We start from the raw sequence: 22,902 nt of genomic DNA, 5'->3' as shown, positions 1-22,902 counted from the left end.
TCATAATCTCCAACAATAGCTCATTTAATATGAATTAAACATAATTTTCTCCTTTGCTTCCCTGGGGGGAAAGCTGCACCTTTCTCAGTACAATTACATGCACATCTTGAACAAAGGTGCTATCACAACGTCTGCTCTTGTGATAACCATCAGGCAGCTCTGCAAAGAGGATGGTGGTTACACAAAAATTGGTGGCATTCAATAAATATGAAGCAACACATGCATTGCTTTATTCCTTGTATAGACTTTAGTTAGCACTGTATAGAGAAAGGTAAACTAGGGTGAAAAGGAGACGTTAAGGGCTCGATAGCTGTTCTTTTTCTCTTGGCAGTTTGACTTACACTCAGTTTTATTTGGAAAGGTTGATTTTGTGGCTTAACAATCATGAATTTATAAAATATAGTTAAGACACTGTGTTCGAGCTCTGTTTACTTAATCGAGACAGGCTGCATTAAAGCAATGGTTGAAGAGGGTCAGGAGCTCTAAAGAGGAGAAGTAACACGACACAGAATAATCTGAACCCCCAAAGAGCTTTGAATTCTGCTTAGTTTTACATAGGATTTGTTATTAGTAAATTGTGGCATAAATCTTTAAGCTCAGGCCAGCAGTAGAAAACAGCTATTTATAAAGATGTTCAGCAGAGTTAAACTAAATATACCCTTTAAAAAACTTTTGAAACAAATCACAGTTCTTTAAACCAGGGTTTGCTGCTGCTGTTGTCGTTTTAACTGTGGGTTCCTATCTATTAACAGCCTGGGAAATCAACGTATTGGAACACATAGCTTTTGTAAAAATAACAAAGTAGACCATATTGCAGGGCAGCTAACAAAGAAAGAAAAGGCATTATTCCATTTAAATGTTTCATTCAGAGGTAGGTGTTCTCTGTGTGTGTGTGTGTGTGTGTGTGTGTGTGTGAGTGTGTGTTTGTGTGTGTACCTGTGCATGTGTCGAGGGTCACCAAGCAAAGTTTGTTTGTTGTTGTGGGTTACAGTCAAAAATTGTTTGAAAAGCATTACCCCTAAACCATACATTTCCTCAAACCATGTCTGTGTGAGGTTCACCCTGATGAGTGACTTTCGGGGCCAATGTCCCTCCTTGTCCCCTGGGGAAATCTTAACTAGTCAAGAATCTAGGATCTGGGAACTCTGGCTCTGCAGTTTGATCTCTCTGCCACATTTCAAATCTTTATGAGCCTCACCGTGGCTCCAAAACTATGATTTTACTGCTACAAGACAGCTCCTGTCCCATAACACAGAGCCCTTGCGTTGGGGGAGGCCCCAGAGAGTCAAATTTAGAATCTCAGAGTAATAAGTCAAATTTGTAATAGTGACCACTGGATAGGGAAGGAAAAGAATACAAAATATCAGAAAGTTACAGTCTTAAGGAATTAAATTTAATATCTTGTTAAAACCTATAATGGAAAAGAATCTAGAAAATATACATAGTACATATAAAATAATATATATAGTGTGCATATATATATGTATAAGTGAATCACTTTGCTGTATACCTGAAAATAACACAATACTGTAAATCAACTATACTTTAATAAAAAATTTTAATAAAAACACAAAGTAAATTACAAATGCATATATTTAGGTCCTGTAAAAAAAGTTAAGGTTTAGTAAAGCTGATTGGGTCCACAGATGTTCAAAATATGATTCTCTACACTTGCTTGATATATTTTTTAATAGAAAAACTAAACGTAAAAAAAAAAAAAAAAGAATCAAACTTGGAATCTCACTGACACTAAGGCTTCCGGTTCTTGTCAATGTTAATAGTTCTTATTTGTCCAGGGGTCAGGTTTAAGGTTCACAAAGGTTATCCTCCCATTCTCATTACTATAATGCTTGTTATTATTATTATTATTAATTTTTATTGGCGCATGGTTGCTTTACAACGTTGTGTTAGCCTCCACTGCACAACAAAATGAATCAGCCATACAGATACAGATATCCCCTCCCTTTTGGACTTCCCTCCCATTTAGGTCACCACAGTGCATTAGGTAGAGTTCCCTGTGCTATACTGTATGTTCCCATCAGTTGTCTATTTTATACATAGTATCGAACATTCCTATAATGTTTTAGCCACTAGTAGAACAAAGGGTCCCTGTTTATCACCAGCCGGTCGTCACACTGACAGCGACAGTGTAGGGCCCCCACCTCGCCCAAGTTTGTTCAGTCGTGTCCACCTGGTTCGGAACGGCTTTCCATCCTCAGATAATTTAGGTTCCCGTAGACTATGTGCTCTAACCTAGCATGACATCCTGAAAACACCACTGGCCAGGCTCACCGTAATAATTAGCACAACCACCCCCCGGGGGGGGTCATTGTAAAACTCACAAAAATAGGAAGGGGGGTGGTGTTACTCATGCTGGTCACTACTCCATTCCTATAAAGCACAAAGAAGAATGAAACAAAATGAACTATAAAGATGAATGTACATGGAGAATTCATACACAAAAACATGACCAGATGATTTCTACAAAATATAACAAGAGCTACGGAGGAGAGAGGCAGGAGGTGCCCTTGGTCCAACCTGGGGGGTTCTGGAAGGGTTCCAAAGATGATCATTGAGCTGCACTTAGAAGGATGTAAGTCACAGTTAAAAGATAAACTCACTTGGCAGATAAGGGTAATTTTCTAAAGTTTTTTGTGGTTAAATTCTCACTTTTGTAAGAAAATTGTGTATCGCTGTCATGGATCAACTGTGTGATCTCGGGCGAGTCCTGTGCTCTCTCCGGGTCCTCTCATTTCCTCCTCTGCGGATCAAGAAGGGGCTCGGTCTCACTGGGAGGGTCTGTCTGGGCGATGGGTCCATGACTCCGTGTCTGTCGTGTCACATGGGATTACACAACAACCAGGTGTCATCCCACACATGGGATTTTCTTTTTCCACTTCGAAGTGAAACCAAATGATTTATTTGTGCTAAATGAATGCAAATAACACATTCAGGATACACTTCTTTGTACGCTGCGCTTGCTTTTTACTGGGTGAAACAAGCAGTCCTCAATGTTAATGTGCTACTTTCCTCTATACCTCTTTCCTGCCAAGCGATAATGTGTTTTGCAGCCATTATGCCAAGATATTCCTGTAATGTTCATTTCAAATAGTATTTTCTGATAGCATTTTGCACCTTTAAAATATTTGTTCGACCTCTATTTTAGGGGAACACAAGAATGGAAAAGGAAAATAGCTGTATTCCCTCAGCTGTTGGTGCTACGTTGCTACCCCTGGGGAGACCAAAAGTAACACCTTCACCCATGAAGCTACACTGCATGGGGCCAGGCAGAACAACTTCTTCTTTCTGAGGCTATCAAACTGGCCCTTTTTATGACAAATGCCATCTACCAACACAGCACAGGGCCCACTTTTCTCTCCACCTTTTTGTTTCTTTCTAGCATTATTTTTAATCACCCCTGGGGAATAAGAGTGAAAACGTACACTTGGCGTGACTGTGCCTGCCACCACTTTCAGCGCCTTCATCAAGGCCTTGATGCGGCCAGACATCCACAAGTGTTAATGCCAGACATCCACAAACGCCATCTGTTGACCATTAGAGCTTTCCTTCTTTGGGCAGAAGGAAGAAAGCACCACGACCATGCCTTCTCCGGTTCATTCGTGGTCCACTTCACGCTCTCACAGCACAAAAACAATACTGTACTCTCTTTTTCTGGCATCTGAGTTTTACAATAAACCCTAACTGAGTGAGCAAAACAACTTCTCATTTTCAAGTTTTTTAAATAAACAGGACCACTTAAAAGAAAGCAGCACTGGCCACTTGCACACTCCACGATTTAACTGTGCATCATTCCACGCTAAAATCCAATTTGCCAGGCTGGATAAAAGTTTGGGAGATATGAGCCTTTTATTTTTTAAGTTGTCCATTTAAATCCAACTCCTGTTAGCAGTTACTCAATCTTATTTCCACTTACTTGGCCTCACTGGAAGATTCAACTGGTGAATTCAATCCTGAAGAAAACATAATTCAAAAATTACTGTTTAAGATGCATACATTGGTTGTCTGCTCAGGATATGGAACCATTGAACCCCTCATGGGCACTGCTTCTTGGTCAATGTGGCCAAGAAAAATCTACATCACCTACCAGGCAGTGTACCCCAGTCAGCCTGGGGTGTCCATGGGTTGCAAGGGCCATTCCAGAAACATTCATGACAGAACACTGTTATTTCATTATTTGTTTTGTTTTTAAATTTTTCAACCTTATCAATTTTGACCCTCTAATCCACGGTCAGCATTAAGTATATCTCGGTATCCCCTCCATAAAACAGTTTACTACGGAAATTTACAATTTGAACACACTTGCCAAAAGAACTTTTTTTTTTTTTTTTTTGGCTGCGCCACGTGGTCTGCAGGATCCTAGTTCCCCGACCAGGGATCGAACCCAACCACTGGACTGCCAGGGAATCCCTGCCAAAAGAACATTTAACCTCCTTAAAAGAAGAGACTGTTTCCTTGACTACTTCTACAGCACTTCTTGTACACCAGTAATTGATATGGCTTTTCAAGTGTAAAAAGAGACCCAAAAGAATGCTATCTAGAAAATAGCTGGCTATTATTATCACTGTTGGCACATGTATATCATGTCTTATTACTGTACACACTTGAAGAGAAACCAGGCTTAAAACACACACACAGGGACTTCCCTGGTGGCACAGTGGTTAAGAATCCGCCTGCTAATGAAGGGGAAAATGGGTTCGAGCCCTGGTCCAGGAAGATCCCACATGCCGTGGAGCAACTAAGTCCGTGTGCCACAACTACTGAGCCTGCACTCTAGAGCCTGCGAGCCACAACTACCGAGCTGCGTGCCACAACTACTGAAGCCTGTGCACCTAGAGTCTGTGCTCCACAACAAGAGAAGCCACCACAATGAGAAGCCAGCACCCCAACGAAGAGTAGCCCCTACTCGCCACAACTAGAGAAAGCCCGTGTGCAGCAATGAACACCCAATGCAGCCAAAAATAAATTAAATAAATAAATAAATTAATTAATTAAATACACACACACACACACACACAATTACATAGACGTATATTTGATTAATTCAAATTTGTCCTCACTTAAACTAGCCTGTCATCTCTACATGTTCCAAATGAGTGGCAATCACAAGTTTGTACTGCAAGGTATAAGTAATTACCTCATACACATACCAGTTTAATGTCATTGGATAAACATGCCAGTTGGTGGATAAACATGGAAATGGCATCATGATTTCATATGCCAGGAAAGAGGCTTTTCTAGCTGTAATCAGAGACTTCCTACAAATCTGTGAGAGGGCAGTTCGCATTCACCAATCTCCTAGTGAGCGTCTTGTTGCAGGAGTAGAATACTTCCTGCCCACAGTGTCAAAGGAAGACGACAGACATGCGTCCTTATAATAGGGGCCCCCATGATGGAATTTCAGAGCACCTATGGACCTCTGAACTGTCTGCTCATTTTGGGTGATTGTGCATATATAGATTTTTCTAGGGAGATAATTCATAGGTATTTTTCTTCAAATTATTAAAAGAACTTGTGACCACCAAAAGATTAAAAAAAAAAAAGAAAAAAAGAAAGAAAAAAAAGACCCACTGAATTTGAAGAGGAAAAGGAGAAAGTATGAGAGAGAAGGGGAAGAAGCTGAAGAGACTGAAGAGAATAGCTGACTATTCTAACTAAATTGGGTGCTGGGGAAGGGTCTTTAAAAAGACTAGGAAGAGAATTCTAAGAAGATGGCAGAGTATGAAGCACCAGGAATCTGTCTTCCCACCTAGACAATTATTACACTAGTAGAATCTAATGTAACTATTTTGGAACTCTGGAGTCATTTGAAGGCAGACAACTTCAGGGGAAGGCTTGGATGGTAAATTGTGGCTAATATGGGCCAATTTCAGTTCTTAGCACAAGAAGAAGTTACCTAGTCCATATCCCTTGGCAGCAGCCTGCACGGCTTCCGCAGGGAGCTAAGGTAGGCAAAAAGGACCGGGCCCTCCAAACATCAGTTACCTGTGCTCTGATCACCGACTGCTGATCCAATCACAGAGATGCAGACAAACTGGAGGGCAGCCGTTGATCTTGCACCTCCCACTGGTGCAAGCCCCTTCCCCTCTGGCTGAAGTGACTTCCAGGGGATTTAAAGGGCTGACACTTTTTCTCCACCTCACCCCCTTTTAAGTTTCTCTTTTTCTCCTTTTGGAAGCCAGACATTAAAGACTAGGACAACTTAAGGAACTAGAGAATGAAGAACAAGCTAAACCCCAAGCTAGCAGAGGGAAGACAATAATAAAGATTAGAGCAGAGAAAAATGAAACAGAAGAGAAAACCAATAGAAAAAAATCAGTGAAACCAAACTACTGATTCTACAGAAATAAATATGTTATAAAAGAGTACTATGAACAACTGTAATCCAACAAATTAGATAACATAGATGAACTGGAGAAGAAACAGAAAATCTGAACAGATCTATCACTAGAAGGAGATTGAACAAGTAATCAAAAAATCTCCTGACAAAGAGTCTGGGACCTGCTAATTCACTGGGGAATTCTACCAAACATTTAAAGAACTAATACCAATCCTTCTCAAACTTTTCCAAAAAATTGAAGAACAGGGAACATTTCCTAACTCATTCCATGAGGCCAGAATTATCCTGAAACCAATGCCAACAAAGGCACTACAAGAAAAGAAAACTATACCAATGTCCCTTATGAACATCAATGCAAATATCCTCAGCAAAATACCAACAAACTGAATTCAGCAGCATATTAAAAGGATTATATACCATGACCAAGTGGAATTTATTCCTGGAATGCAAGGATGGTTAGACATATAAAAATCAATGTAATATACCATATTAACAGAAGGAAGGGAAAAAAAACACATGTCATCTCAACTGATGCAGAAAAGGCATTTGAAAACATTTAACATCCATTCATGAGAAAATGCCAACAAACTACAAATAGAAGGACACTATGTCAACATAATAAAAACCATATATTAAAAAACCCACAGCAAACACCATACTCAATGGTGAAAGGCTGAAAGCTTTTCCTCTAAAATAAGGAACAAGGCAAGGATGCCCGCTTTTGTCACTTCTATTCAACATAATACTGGAAGTTCTACCCAGAACAATTAGGCAAGAAAGAGAAATAAAAGGCATTCAAATTGGAAAGGAAGAAGTAAATTTATCTCTGTTTGCAGATGATATGATCTTATATGTAGAAAACCCTAATGAGTCCACACACACAAAATCTGTTAGAACTAATAACCAAATTCAGCAAAGCAGAAGGATACAAAGTCAACATGTAAAAGTCAGTTGCATTTCTATACACTAACAATGAACAATCTGAAAAAGAAATTACAAAACAATCCCATTTACAATAGCATCAAAACAAATAAAATACTCAGGAATTAACCAAAGTGGTGAAAGACTTGTATAATGAAAACTATTAAACACTGCTGAAAGAAATGAAAGAAGACATAAGTAAATGGAAACACATCCCATGTTCATGGATTGAAAGACTTAATACTGTTAAGATGTCAATACTACCCAAAAAAATCCCAATTTTTTGGCAGAATAGAAAAATTCATTTTAAAATTCATATAGAATCTCAAGGGACCCTGAAATTCGGGTCTTTTGAGCATGAGCTACCCATTCTCTTTGCTTGGCCCTGCAAGAAACACTGTACTTTCCTTCACCATAACCTAGTGTCAGTAGATTGGCTTTGCTGCACGTTGGGTGAGTGGACCGAAGTCTGGTTTGGTAACAAACAGAGAGGTGATAGTGCCAGCTTCTCCAGAAGCTGTGGAATGAGAATTCCAGGCAAAAGTTCTAAGAGAGTTGCGTAAGGGTGGGGAGAATTTGGTGAGTTTGGGTAGCTGAAGGAAAGCCTGTGTGGCCAAGGAGGAGTGGGCAAGGAGGTGAGGTGGGAGGGGTGGGCTGGAGGCAGCTCATGTTGGACTTTGAAGGCAATGTGTGGAAAATGGATTTTATTTTAAGTGCAAAGGGGAGCCTTTGAATGGGTTTAAAAAACAAAGAAGTTAAACTACCTGATGCATTTTTAAATGATCACACTGGCTGCTTATGTGGAGAAAAACAGGATGGTAAGAAAGCAGGGAGACCAACTAGAACACACTACAGTACAGGTGAGAGACCGTGGGAGACCTAACAGGGCGGTAGCTGTTGAGGAAGGTGGGATCAATGGAGTGTTGTTTTGTGTTTTTAAGATGGGGCTTCTAGAGACCACCTTACGCATTGAGAGAAATTAATCAGCAAAAAAAGGAGAGATTCATGTTGCACAAGATAGAGGAAGTGGGGCCACAGAAGGGAAGAGGGGAGAATGAGGGCAGATTCAGTTAGGTTTGTCCATCTGGTCACTGGAAGAATGGGAGCATTACCTCTGAAAAAGTCTAATGTCTTGATTGAAGCTTGAGTTAAGACTGGGAGGAGGAGGGATGAGAGACTTCAGGAGCAAGGAAAAGGTGGGAAGTAGGGAGAGGGTGGGAAAACAGGAGTGTGCTCTGAAATACAGATACAAAACAAAAGGCAAGCTCCTACAGGGGCCAGCATGGCTGACAGACAACAAAGCCGTTGTAGGGTCCCACTCCAAGGAGCTTCAGAAAAAGTCAACCTACTCTCGGAAAAGAAGCATTCCTCATTGCTCAGACTGAAACCTGGGTCCTCTACCAGTGGGCTCTTTTCCCTTTATGATACAAGGAGGTGATCAGAGCTGGATAAAGAAGCAGGGTAGCCAAGATGGTACTTGGGTACTTATCTATATGAATCACAAAAATATCACAACACACTCTCAAAATATAAATTGGTCACATTCCTACTAAAGTAGGCAGTGCCCTCAAGTGTGAAAAAATAACACTTTTAAATATTTTTTTGTGATGATCATGCCACCCAGCACCTGGAAGTTAGGAAGTCAGAGGAAATTCTGAAGTGGTAGTACAGAGGATACATGTTCCTTACAGAAAGGAGTGATTTACATGATTGACTTTTGAACCTTTAATATAATAGTTTCGAGGCAGGGACTGAAGATAAATACTTTCATTACTCTGAAAGGATGCACAAGAAACTGATGACATTAGATGCTTCTGGAAAGAAAACGGTGGCTGGGGAGAAGGGTGAAAGACATGTTACTTCTGTACTTTTTGAATTCTGTATCAACTGAAAAACACCTCCAGAGTCAGAAAAATCCCAATAAAAAACCTAGAAGAGAAGAAGAACTGCAAAAATTAGGAAATGTTTTGCCCATTATTTTTCCAAGCATTGATTCTGCTTCATACTTCAATTTCTTTCTGTATAAACCTTTCATTAACAAAGACTGATTTTTTCCCCCACCTTTCCTCAACAGATTTTGAAGCAGAGCCATATGATTACTCTCTCTGAGATACCTACAGATCTTGGTTCAGCTCTTGTTAAAATGACAAGAAGACTGGATTTCCAGTATCCATTCAGAAAGTCGTGTGCTATGTACTCTAAAATGTGGCCCCATGTTTTTTTACTCCCAAGATAAGTCTTGCACTCCCAGTTAGACAATAGGTAGTGAACATCTTACAAAGAGACAACCCATTCATCAGGAGCTCTTACTTGTCTTAAAACTTGAATTATATCACCAGAACTCAGCAGAGAGACAAGATAACAGAAAAAAAATAGGTCTTTAACTCACAGTAGGACCCAAATAGGGTTGCAACAAAGTAGATTGTGTGTTACTTAGAGCCTTTTCTTAATTTAGACCAAATTCTAACATGCTTTACTGTTTGTATTAGAATGTTTTGATTGAAATTTCGTGTATGCACAAATGTATATCATCACGTTAGACAGTGCAATTCTTTCTTTCCTCCCTCCTATATTTGTAACTCTTAGTGTGTTTATAAAACATTCCACATTCTCAAGGAAAATAGAATCAAGGCCAACTATTTCAGCATGGATGATTTATCAATTACAAATTGAAGATCCTCAGAAATCTATTTTTACTGAATTGTTTATAAACTGAATAACTGTTGCCTTTAAAAAAAACCAAACTTTCTGTACCTTAGCAACCTCAAAAAGATACAACACAAGGCATCTTAAAGGTGCCCTTACTCCAAGCAATTCTGATCTATGAAAATCTGGCTTTGCCACAAATATAAATTTGGGAGAGATTATTTGTCTTACAAAATTACTCATTATAAATGTAAAAGTATGCTGCAATTTACAAAAATCTGATTCAGCTTCTTCAGGAATAAATACCTTTTCATTCAATAAATATTTACCAAGTTGTCTAGGTTGCAGTTCCTCTGGTTAACTGTTAAACTTTACATATTTTGCTTCTAAAGGTATATCTAATAGAAACAATCTAGACTCCTTAGTAGAATTAAGAGAGTTCACATTATATGGCTACTTCTAAAATACAACTCTAACTTTAAAAATGTATTCTGGCCACCTTATCATCTAAACATTTTCGTTAGGCACTAAAGAACCCCATTGTTAGCAAACTGCAGAGCAAATCAAATTAGCTTTGGGGATGCTTTATCTTCTAAACTCTTTGCCCATCAAAACACCAAACATCCTTAAAACTTTAAGAATTTTACAAACCTGCCAGCTTTTTTGTAAGCAATACGGTATTATTTTACTGATGTAGTCAATAAACCACTTTTAAAAAATGCTCCCAGTGTGTCCTTCAGAAAACTGTATTATTCTAAATATCAGATGATATCCATGTAGAATAGCTTAGCTCAAATTCAGAAAAGGGGTATTTCCCTTTTTCTAAATAGATGTTTTGAAATTGTTTTTGTAGGTAAGGAGGTATATTTCCACCTTCTCGTTGTTATAAAGTCACCCCAGGACACCTTGGATGTCATTTTTTAACCCTGATGAGTGTTTAGGAACAATAGAAATGAGTTCCCCTCCAACACGTCCATCCTCCTTCTCTCTCTGTCTCCCCTCCCCCATCCCCGTTTCTCAATAAATGTGGTTCAGCCCAAATATGGGCAATGTGCTGTGGTGACACAGGAGAACAGTGCATGACAGCCACACCACGCAGAGGACAGAAACATGTTTTTTCAAAACTCCCTATTTTTCATTCAGAACTTCTCATATATCAACACACAAGTAATGCGCAGGGGGCTTACTCAAAAAAAGATTTTTTAATTTATTTCCGTAACTCCAGCCTGTAATTATGGTAAACACAAGTGATCTTTCACTTTTCCTCTTTCCACTTTGTTCCTCTGAGAAATGCGTATCTACAGAAGAATGAATGGCCATTTGCCTGGTATGACCAAAAACATCTTGCTACCTTCCCTGGTGCTTAGGTGCACTGCTAGGAGTAGGGGTTATTTCTAAAAAGCCCTCTAAACTATCCTGCGAAGCCATCCTGATGTGATTCTCAACATTTTCTTTTCTTTTCTTTTCTTTCTTTCTCTCTTTCTTGCTTTCTTTCTTTCTTTTCCTTCCTTCCTTCTTCCTCTCCCTCCCACCCTCCCTTCCTTTTTTCTTTCTTTCTATGAGGTACAAGTGACTTATTAGTTCCAGGTGTGCAACATAGTGATTCAACATTTTTATAGATTACACACCATACTAAGTTGTTATAATATCATTGACTATATTCCCTGTGCTGTACATTACATCCCTGTGATTTATTTTATGACTGGTAGTTTGTGCATTTTCATTCATTCTTTGATTCAGTCAACAAACCTTTGAGTGTCTACCATGCGATAGGTGCTGTGCTGTGTGCTAAAACTATACAACAGCTTCCCAGATTCAAAGTCTTCATTACCTAAGGAATTAAAAGCATCTAAGTCAGGACACAAGGCCATTAAACTGCTTCAAAATATTTAGTCTTAAAAATGCAATGAGGGATATTTGGGGGGATATTTTTGGCTTTGCCAAATGGTTTATGGGGAAGTGTTGCTTTGTTTTCTTTTATTTTTATTTTAAACATAGGTGGCAACAAGTGATTTCATCACAGAGAGTCTAAAACTCTGGGCCAGCCCAGAAGCAATCTATTTTCTTCACTGTGCCAGGCCCAGTGAGACCCACAATCTGTAACTGGCACCCCACAGGACAGTTTCCCTGTTCCCTAGACCTGTGGATGGACCGTGAGACATGAACTTAAGCTGCTGCAACTTGTTAGGTTTTTCTCCAGGTAGAATCTCTGAAAACGTAGATGCGATATAACTGAGGAAACGACACCATTTAGAGTCCTAACATTTCTGTGCTGTAAATTTATCTACTTCTGCTGCTCCACTGGGCATCTGTCAACTGCTACTGTCCCACCGTGCAAGCAAGTGCTTCTTTAGACCTACGGTTAGGATTCTCGCCCTTCAGAAAGAATTCCAGAAACTAAAAACAAAACAAAACGAAAAACGGAATCTGTGCTGGAGTCAAAGTGAGCTCACCCATTGTAATGAGCTCTGTACATTTTCAAGCTAGAAAAGCTCACATCCAGAAGAATGAAAGGGTGCAAGGCGGTGTTGGGAAAATTTTTGTCAATTATGATGATAATATCATTGAAATATACACAACATGGCATTATTGGGTGACTAGGCTTAATTGTACCACTGACTTGAAAGATTAAGCTGGAGGGAAGTTCACCTCCTATTGGAGTCACCCAGGCCAGACAGACATAAGGAAGGAGCCTTATAAGATTATGGCTGATGGCCCATTAACCAAGAGGATAGCTGTGAATAATGAAGTCAATCATTGTGCAGAGCAAAAATTCTTCCATTGTAGATTTAGTCACTGAATCTAGACTAACAAGTAGATTTTTATGTGCTAAGGAGTCATGAAACACAGCAAGAGCCAAGAGGAAGTGCCCCAGCATACGGAGGCACTCCTCTCCCCCTGGCAAGTGTAAAAACAGCAGGAAAGACATTCTCAACCTTACAAATGATGACAAGACCCACAAACTAAACTAAGTTCTTACTATGACGCCTTAGATGTCAGGCTGGTTCTACAAAAGGACACATTTTGACAAAATCAACCAAAACTTTTCATCAAACAGCCTGCTTATACTTAACTGATCCTTTGAGCTTTAAAATTGACATCACCACTGCCCATAAAAATTCCAGTCTTTTTAGAATGACCCGTGTCATACTACATCAGGGACAACGTACCTGTTTTCTCAGTTGGTTAAACTGTTACTTAGCAGATAATATCTCAGCGATGCTTAACTTTAAATTCAAGCATGAAGCCACAACTGAGGTAGATCACTATTTGCATACTTGAGCAGCAAAGCAAACAGAGTAATAAGCGAGATGTAGTTTCAAACAAAGAATATGTGAAGACATTTGCCAAGCAAGATCTCAAACAGAATACAGAACAACTCAGTGTTCTCCAGTCTTCTGGAAATCCTGGCACTTTATTTGGCTAGAAACTTTTAGTTGTAAAAGTAGAATGTAAGTAAAAATCATTAACATGTCCTCACTTGATTTATTAAGTTAATAGACTTCTTGTTGAAAACCTAACTTTGTCTGAAATACCAAGTGTTGATAAGAACGTGATTAACAAAAATTGATAGGCATAGGTGGATCGGCACTTTGCAAACAATTTGCTATTATCTTGAATAATTTCAACTTAAGCAAATTTGAATTTGCTTAAGTTGAAATTTGCATATCTTTAGACCTAGCAACTCCACAACCTGATGTATGTCCTAGACTAGTTTTCAAACCTCAGGTAGAAATGGTTAATTAAATCCAATTTACTGGATCTCTATCAGTATTTTAAAAAATAGACTGGGTTTTATCAGAGTCATTGCTCAGAGTAGGGAAAAGTATCATATCTTGAAGTTTTTGAAGTGATAGATAGATACACAGATACACAGAGAGAGAGAGTGATTTGTGTATATGTCCTGTTGGGTTATAGTTAAAACCAAGTGAAAGGCACTGCCCTAAATGACACTACTGCATATACGGTAATACTTATATAGCAGCATTATTCAAAATAGCACAAATTTGGAAATAACCCATCCATCAACTAGAGAATGAACAGATAAATGATGGAATAATCTCACAGTGAAATATCATACAGTAATAAAAATATACTAACTATACTGAGGGTTGATCTTAGAGATAAAATGTTAAATGAAAAACAAAGTAGAGCCTAGAAGACTACACAGAGTATGAAATCATTTTTATAAAGTTTAAAAACAGATAAACAAAAATTAAATATCTCAGAGATACATACATGTTATCAAATTATATTTTAAAGATCAAAGCAATGAAAACACAAAATTCAAGCTATTAATACTTGAGGCAGAGGAGAGGCACAAGAATTCCCCATCTTTCCTGCCTTGCCCTGCCCAGTCTCCTCCTTTCTCTCTCCCTTCCTTTTTTCTTTAATTAAGGTAGTGAGGGCATTTTCTCCCCTTGATTTTAAAAGCATTTTGTGTTCATGAAAAAAAAAAAACAAAAAAAAAACTAGAAAAATATGGAAAATTTCTTAAAAATAAAGTCCCAAAACGACTGTTCATTCACACAGAAGTGCTAATCATTGTTAACATTTTTATGAATTTAAAACTCTTTCTTCTAAATAAAAATATTGTAAAATAGGGTTAGTTCACAGATATGTCTTATATTCTGCCTATTTCAATGAATGAAATACTGTAAGCATTTTCACGTTAGTATTTTGTTTTTAAAGTTTTGTGGTAGTCAGAGTAATATTCAGCTTTCAACTTTAACTCTAAGTTGCATTTTTATTTCACTTACAATATTTTCTTGTGCCATAATTAAAAAAAAAACACAGATTTTGAGCACTCCCTGTACAGATTTTACAGTTGGTTGTCAACAGTTTCAGAGTAATTGCTAAAACAAAACCAAAATAAACCCAGAGGCATTTTGCCTCTAGTCATATCTAAATCAGTCAAGGCATTTTACAATTCTAATTATATAAGTTGCTCATTAAGCTATTATTCTTACAAAAGTTAAAACACAGATAAGATTAAATTTCATTTGATCATCAACCACAGTTCCCAAATCCTCATGTCCTTCCTGGTATAACTACTATTACCTCTTTGGGCTTATTTTTAGATATTTTCCTCTTCATATTCACATGTAGATAGGTCCTCACCAAAAAAATATAGTATTAGTTTGAATTTTTAAAAATATTTAATCATTCTGCAACTTGCCTGAGGGTATTTTCTATGTTAGTATTATATAAATCTACTTCATTCTTTTAAAATGCTGCTTATAGTATTCCATATTATGACAAAGCCCTTTTCTGCTTAAGCCCAACCTGCCAATCAAAGGAATCTACCAGAGTGGGAAATCTACTGATAAAATATATTCAGGTTTACCTGCTTGAAAACTGGCATCAACTTAAAGAATGTGGGGTATCCTGAGAGGATGTGAAATGGTATCTCACTGTAGTTTGATTGGCATTTCCCTAATGATTAATGATGCTGAGCATCTTTTCACATGCTTGTTGGCGATTTGTGTATCTTCTTTGGAGAAAAGTCTGCTCAAGTCCTCTGCCCATTTTAAAGCTGCATTGTTAGTCTTTTTGTGTTGCACTGTAAGAGTTCTTTATATATTCTGGATATAGAGATTCTGAGATACATGATTTGCAAATATTTTCCCCTTTCTATATGTTGTCTTTTTACTTTCATGATAATGCTCTTTGATGCACAGAAGTTTTAAATTTTGATGACGTTCATTTACTTTTTCTTTTGTCACTTGTGCTTCTGGAGTCCTATCTAAGAACTCATTGCCAAATTCAAGGTCATAATTATTTACCCCTATGTCTTTTTCTAAGAGTTTTATGGTTTTAGTGCTTTTATTTAGGTCTGTGATCATTTTCAGTTAATTCTGTGTATAGTGTGAGATAGGAGTCTCACTTCATTTTTTTGCATGTGGATACCCAGTTATCCCAGCACCATTTGTTGAAGAGATTATTCTTTCCCCATGGAGTGTTCTTAACACCTTTGTCAAAACTCAATCAGCCACAGGTCCACAGATGGTTGGTTTTATTTCTGGGCTTTCAATTCTATTCCATTGATCTAATTAGCCTTACGCCAATACCACACTCTTTTGATTTTTGTAGCTTTGTAGTAAGTTTGAAACCAGGAAGTGTGAGCCTTCCAACTTCGTTCTCCTTTTTCAAGATTGTTTTGTATTTTATTTATTTTTATGGTTTATTGTCTCTTTTCTCCCACCATGACATAGGCTCTATTAGGATGTGGATTTTTGTCCATTTTGTTCACCACTGTACCCCAGGCTCCTAGAATAGGGTTTAGCATATAGTAGGTGCTTATATTTGCTAAATGAATGAATGAGGTCCTGAGAAGACAGAATTGTCCACAGCTCAGAGAAAATGGTGGGGGTGAGAGGAAAAAGGAAAAGAGAGGAAGATAATACCATGGTTGAGCAATTCCTGTTAGAGAAGAGTTGAAATGGCAGGAAGGCAGGTGGTTTAGGCTTGGGCTCTGGTGCCAAGGGACCCTTTCAAAGCCATATTGTTAGTGGGGCAGGAGCAGCTGGAGCCATTCTGGTGTGTGTCAGTGTTTAGTAATTCACATGTACTAAAGCTAAAAATCATTTTGTTACTATCACATTGAACATTTTATATTTTTCAAAAACAAACCATCAGATGAGATGAAGCAGAATAACCATAAATTGTCTTCTCTGAACTGAGAGGGAAAAGAGCTTTTGCATCTTATCTCAAGTGTCTCCACAGCTTTTAGGATACATAAATAATTATTTTTGATAAGTTTATGTAGTTTTACAATCATATCAGAAAACATACCCTGCAATGCAAAAGTACCATACTGACCTTCTAAAAAAATTCCAAACGAAATCTTCATTAAACACATGTATCACATTTAGTTAAATTAAATGAGTGAGCAGTGACATCAGCAAGCCTGAACACTATTGTTACTAATGGGACAGAAGCCAGTGAAGAAAAAGCAGCGCTAGAATATGTGGTGCAGTTCAAGATAAATGCTTTGGCAATTTTCTTTGATGCTCATTGCTTTCTTTTTCCATGTAAAATTTTTAAAATGTAAATAATTAAGGACGTATGAAGAGCACCACTACTGTTGAATATATATTCTGTAAACTGCCACTGAATAATTGCATTTTTCCTACATAACAGCAAACACTGCTGCTGTGAGATGAAGCAATCTATTGCCACTCCACAAATTAAGCCATATGGCCCCATCCGTTTCTAGGTTCCAAGACAGCACACCTACTTGCTAATAAAGAACCTGTTAACCAGAGGATGCAAATAGGCCTCTTATTTAACATTTTCAAAATCAACAAGGTGTTGTTGGTATAATTTAGCAGAGAGTCTGATTTATTAAGGGAGTGAGATATGCATCTCCTCAGCTGATAATGATTTAAAACAATGTGTGAAGTATATAAGCTGCCACTAAAATGGCACAGCTCTGGGATTTGCCAGGTGCTAATCGCTCCACTCAAACCCTCAGGGAAAATGTACAATTTCCCCAGGGCAGTCATCCCAGGTTTAATTATATTCTGGGAGTTTTATTCCCTGGACAGAGGTGACAGTCTGGAGAGAGCTTTGCCTCAACTTGGTCTTCAACTTAGCGACTAAAAGACCATGGAGGGGCTTCCCTGGTGGCGCAGTGGTTGAGAATCTGCCTGTCAATGCAGGGCACACGGGTTCGAGTCCTGGTCTGGGAGGATCCCACATGCCGCGGAGCAACTAGGCCCGTGAGCCACAACTACTGAGCCTGCGCGTCTGGAGCCTGTGCTCCACAACGGGAGAGGCCGCGATAGTGAGAGGCCCGCGCACCGCGATGAAGAGTGTACCCCGCTCTCCGCAACTAGAGAAAGCCCTCGCACAGAAACGAAGACCCAACGCAGCCATAAATAAAAATAAATAAATAAAATTTGAAAAACGAAAATGCTCCCTATTAAAAAAAAAAAAAAAACAACCTACTATCCCACTTTAAAAAAAAAAAAAAAAGACCATGGAGAATTCCCCACCTCATCTGCAAAACCCACTCCGGGAGGCAACACTGCTGTTCATCCCTCAAATCCAGCTCACGTGACTTCCCCAGGTGAAGTCTCTTCTCAGTCAGTAGCTTATACACATTACTATTTTCACTTTGGATCGTAATTTATTTGTTCATCTGTCTCTCCTCTATTAAACGACAGTCTTTAAGGACAGAAACTGTCTTATTCATCTCTGTAGCTCCAATCCCTCCCATAAAATCTGCATTTAATAAATATTTATGATTATTTGTGTGACAGCACTATGTCACCTAGTGCTGGTGCCTGGGAAATGGTAGCTGCTTAATAAGTATTAATTACCGGAAATTTTCTTTACTCAAAATTGCACTTGTTTTCCTCTTTTTATGACATCTTGCTGTTGGAACTCAACTCAGGCTCTTACCATCCTAGACCAGTGGTTTTCAAGGAGGGAGGAGGGGTAATTTTACCCCCCTTGGGTCACTTGGCAAGTCTGGAGGCATTTTTGGTTGCCACAACTGGGCTGGAGGGAGTGGGTGCCACTGGCATCTAGCAGGTAGAGGCCAGGGAAAATGCTAAACATCCTACAACTCAGAGGACCGCACCCCACAATTACCCAACCCCGAACACCAGTAGAGTCAAGGCTGAGAAATGCTGACCTAGGCTTTCATTTCTTGAAATTGACTCCTGGTCATTCTACTCTATTCCTACTCTTTCTCTCCTCTAATCTATTCTGAAAACTCCTTCCTTCTAATTGAGGTATAATTGACATATAACATTATATTAGTTTCAGGTGTGCAAGACAATGATTTGATATTTGTCCATATTGCAAAATAATCAACACAGTAAGTCTAGTTACCATCTGTCATCATACCTAGTTATATAAATTTTTTTCTTGTGATGAGAACTTCTAAGATCTACTCTCTCAGCAACTTTCAAATATGCATCACTATACAGTATGATCACGTGCCACCATGTTGTACATCACATTCCCAGGACTCATTTATGTTATAAATTATACCTTTTGACCCCCTTCACCTATTCTGCCCCCCCCCCCCCACCTCTGGCAACCACCTATCTGTTCTGTGTATCTGTGAGGTTGGCTTTTTGTTTTGGGTTGTTGTTTTTTTTTTGATACCACATATAAATGAGACTAAAAATATTTATTGTCCTTATCCTGTTCAAAAGGTCTTACACTTTTTAAAATATCTTTGTTTTTCAGTTAAGAGTTGCTGCTGGATTTTCAATAATACTATCACCATATTAATATGTCAAAAGCAGAACTAGAACCAAGTTTTAAAAATTCTTATTTCTAATCTACCTGCATTACAGCTCTCTTAACTCAAACGAAAGCTTTTAAATGAGGACACTGAGGAGCACAAAACAGACTCTAGGGGACGGCAGCTGATTTTTCTTCAGGGATCCACATTTCTAGAGCTACAAAGACCACATGGCCCTTCTAATTCCATTTGCAGCACAACTGCTGTGTCACTGAATATTATATCACACACTGGACTGTCATCTCTTTTGCTGGCTAGATATCCTCTAATCTAACCATGATTTGTTTAAAATTAATGTGACTTAAGATCGGTGGCGTTTTAAAAACAAAGAATTTTTTTAAATATCTGCTTTTTTTTACTTATATGACTGTATGTTATGAAACTCCACAGAATTCTTAAATGTGAAAAGTAATATACACAAATAAGTGGAAAATACATATACATATAGTAGTTTTTTAGACTCTTTCCATTAAAAATCACATTCCACGCAAATCATATATCTGATAAGGGATTCATATCCAGAATATATAAAGAACTCAACAACAACAATAAAAAACCCAAACAACTCAGTTGAAAAGTGGGCAAAGCACTTGAACAGACATTTCTCCAGAGAAGATATATAAGTGGCCAATAAGCCTGTGATAAGGTGCTCAACCTCATTAGTCATTGGGGAAATTCAAATCAAAACCACAATGGGGGGCTTCCCTGGTGGCGCAGTGGTTGAGAATCTGCCTGCTAATGCAGGAGACACGGGTTCGAGCCCTGGTCTGGGAAGATCCCACATGCCACGGAGCAGCTGGGCCCGTGAGCCACAGCTGCTGAGCCTGCGCGTCTGGAGCCTGTGCCCCGCAACGGGAGGGGCCGCGATAGTGAAAGGCCCGCGCACCGCGATGATGAGCGGTCCCCGCACTGCGATGAAGAGTGTCCCCCACTTGCCGCAACTAGAGAAAGCCCTCGCACGAACCGAAGACCCAGCACAGCCAAAAATAAATAAATAAATAAATAAATAAATAAAAAAAAAAAAAAAAAAATTAAAAAAAACCACAATGGGATAACATTTCATACCCTTTAGAATGGCTGTTATCAACAAAACAGAAACTAACAAGCATTGACAAGAATGTGGAAAAATTAGAACCTTTGTGCACTGTTGGTAGGAAGGTAAAATGGCTCAGCAGCTGTGGAAAACAGTTTGGCAGTTCCTCAAAAATTAAATGTAGAATTTCCATATGACCCAGTAATTGCACTCATAGGTATATACAGAAAGGAATTGAAAACAGGTACACAGACACTGATTGGTAGTCATACCAATGCTCAGAGCAGCATTATTCACAATACCCAAAAGATGGAAACAACCTACGTGTCCATCAACAGAAGAATGGATAAACAAAATGGGGCATACATACAATGGACTATTATTCAACCTTAAAAAGGAAGGGAGTTCTGACACATACTACAACACGGATGAAACTTGAAGACGTTATGCTAATGAAATGAGCTAGACACAAAAGTATGATTCCACTTACATGAAGTAAATAAAACAGGCAAATTCATAGCAACAGAAAGTAGAATAGAAGCTACCAGGACTGAGAGGAAAGGGAAGGGGCCATTTTTGTTTAATGGGTACAGAGTTACAAGTGAGAGGATGGAAAAGTTCTGGAGATGGATAGTGGTGGCGGAAGCACAACAACATGAATATACTTAATGCCACTGAATTGTACACTTAAAAATGGTAACTTTTATGTATATTTTACCACAAGAAAAATCTTATTCCAAATGTTATGATAATTTGCTTCATCACTACCTTCAAGGGATTTTACAAATAAAGTCTCCTTCTGCCAAAATTAGAGGGTTTTTTAAAACTCTAATTTTGAGTTGGAAAATAATGTGCCATTGGTACATGGAAGCCTTGAAAGAAACTAAAATCCCTAATAACATAAAATGCTGGGAAATCTTCGCACACAGCCCAGGCCCAATTATGTAGGTTACTCACCTTTCAGTGGCCCACACTCACTGCAGGACCGTCATAGCTTTGTGCAGTCCGGGCATTCTGCCTGCCTTTCAGATCCTTTCTTCCACTTAATGCCGAATCATGTAAACATATCAATTTTCTCTGACAGTGGTAGTTTGGGGCAGCTGGGGAAGAGGGGAGTACTGTTTTAAAAATAACATTTCCTTCTACACGAAGAAAAAGGGGAAAATATGGAACAATCTCTAGAGAGATTATTTTTAAAAATGAGATCTACTTTCTATCTCAGAACCAACCAAGGGCAAGTTTATATACTGCTAATTGATATTATTGAGCTTTATTTTCTTGGTATCACTTATTCTTATACAAAATAAATAACTAAATTAAACAAACATCCACAGATTCATCAGCTATGAGCATTTTGAAAGAAAGCAGAAATATAAATTCCTTTTCATGCACTATCACATCCGATATTTAAAGTTGTGTTAAAACCTACTCATATTCCAGAATCTCTATGACTTCCAATCTATTGGAAGGTCCACACAATTTGAAATTCATTCTTCCATAAAATTGACTTTATAATCCTTCCTGGAATAGGACTATAATAGAATCTACTGCATGGGAATATTATTGGGTTAGACAACTTTACCTTATACTACACAACTAAGTACAAGAGTAGTTGAAGTTAATTTTTAAATATATTTTTTATCATCACTCCTGGATTTGGGTATACTGTGGCCCAGAGGAAGTGACATATGATCACTTGATTCTCATCTGATAAAAGCTCACAGATATATCAAAACCTTCATAATGCATAAAGCACACACTCAATCTCACTTTAAAACAGAACTCCTCCAACAGCAGATTAGTTTCTTTTTATATTAATACTGAATTTCACATAAAATAAAGGCCCTAACTACAAGTGATATATTATGCCTAAACCAAGACATGGTTATACTAGGCAGCCTTGTGTTCATGATATGAAGTGCTAAAGTAAGCTGATGTCATTGGAACTTATGCTTAATAAGCCTGTGAGAAGTCTTAATTTATGTTCACTTAAATCCCTGAGACACAGTTCTCTTGGCATTCATATAGTTTGATTTTTCAGCTAGAATGTCAATGTTGGTTAGACATCATTTATTAAATTTCAGATTCAGAATTATTCTGGAATTAGAATTATTGGAGATTTAGAATTATTTCTTAAAATATCGAGACAAGAAACATTTTTTATTATTGCTCATTACCATTTCTTTTGGCGACAGAATTATTATTCCATTGCCTATTTGGTATTTTATTTATGCCAAATGTTGTAAAAGAGAAGTAGAATAGGCATTAGAGCAGCAAAGAGGTGTGAAAATGAATAAAGGAAAACCTCATTCACAATGGAGTCAGGAAGCCCTGAACTGACAGCTCTCATAGCAGCTTACTTTACAGACCCCATCAAGAAGAAAGACATATCCCAGCAGGATGAAGGAAGATTTTCTCCTTGCCCAGCAACAAAGCAGCCAATGAAAAACTGCTGCAACTCAGCCAATGAGAAGTCACAACAACCCCAAACTCTCGCTCTCCTCCAGTGAACTTTCATTCAAAACAGCCCTTCCCAACTTCCTCATTTCCACTATAAAAGAATGCTCCTCTCTTTTGTTCTCCAGACTTGCCTATAGTTTTCCATAGTTTGCATGTCCTTAACTGCGATTCTTCTGCTATTCCCAAATAAATTTGACTTTGCTGGCTAAACCACCTACG

General features: G+C 38.3%; 1 protein-coding gene across 7 annotated transcripts in view; it reads right to left on the bottom strand.

Annotated features, from left to right (window-relative positions):
- SMAD9 (SMAD family member 9) overlaps positions 1-22,902 on the bottom strand; it is a 63,512-nt gene that overhangs the window by 28,323 nt on the left and 12,287 nt on the right. The window contains exon 1 of one of the 7 annotated variants that reach the window (XM_057533068.1): positions 21,181-21,202. The exons of the other annotated variants lie outside the window; for them this stretch is intronic. The gene's annotated coding sequence lies outside the window, so the exon portion shown is untranslated. Of the gene's footprint in view, positions 1-21,180; positions 21,203-22,902 lie in introns of those variants that run through there. 7 annotated transcript variants of the gene reach the window in all.

This window comes from Balaenoptera acutorostrata, chromosome 18 (assembly GCF_949987535.1).
Source record: "Balaenoptera acutorostrata chromosome 18, mBalAcu1.1, whole genome shotgun sequence".
In the NCBI taxonomy this organism is placed as follows: Eukaryota; Metazoa; Chordata; class Mammalia; order Artiodactyla; family Balaenopteridae; genus Balaenoptera; species Balaenoptera acutorostrata.
This window is presented reverse-complemented; position numbering and strand designations above follow the sequence as displayed.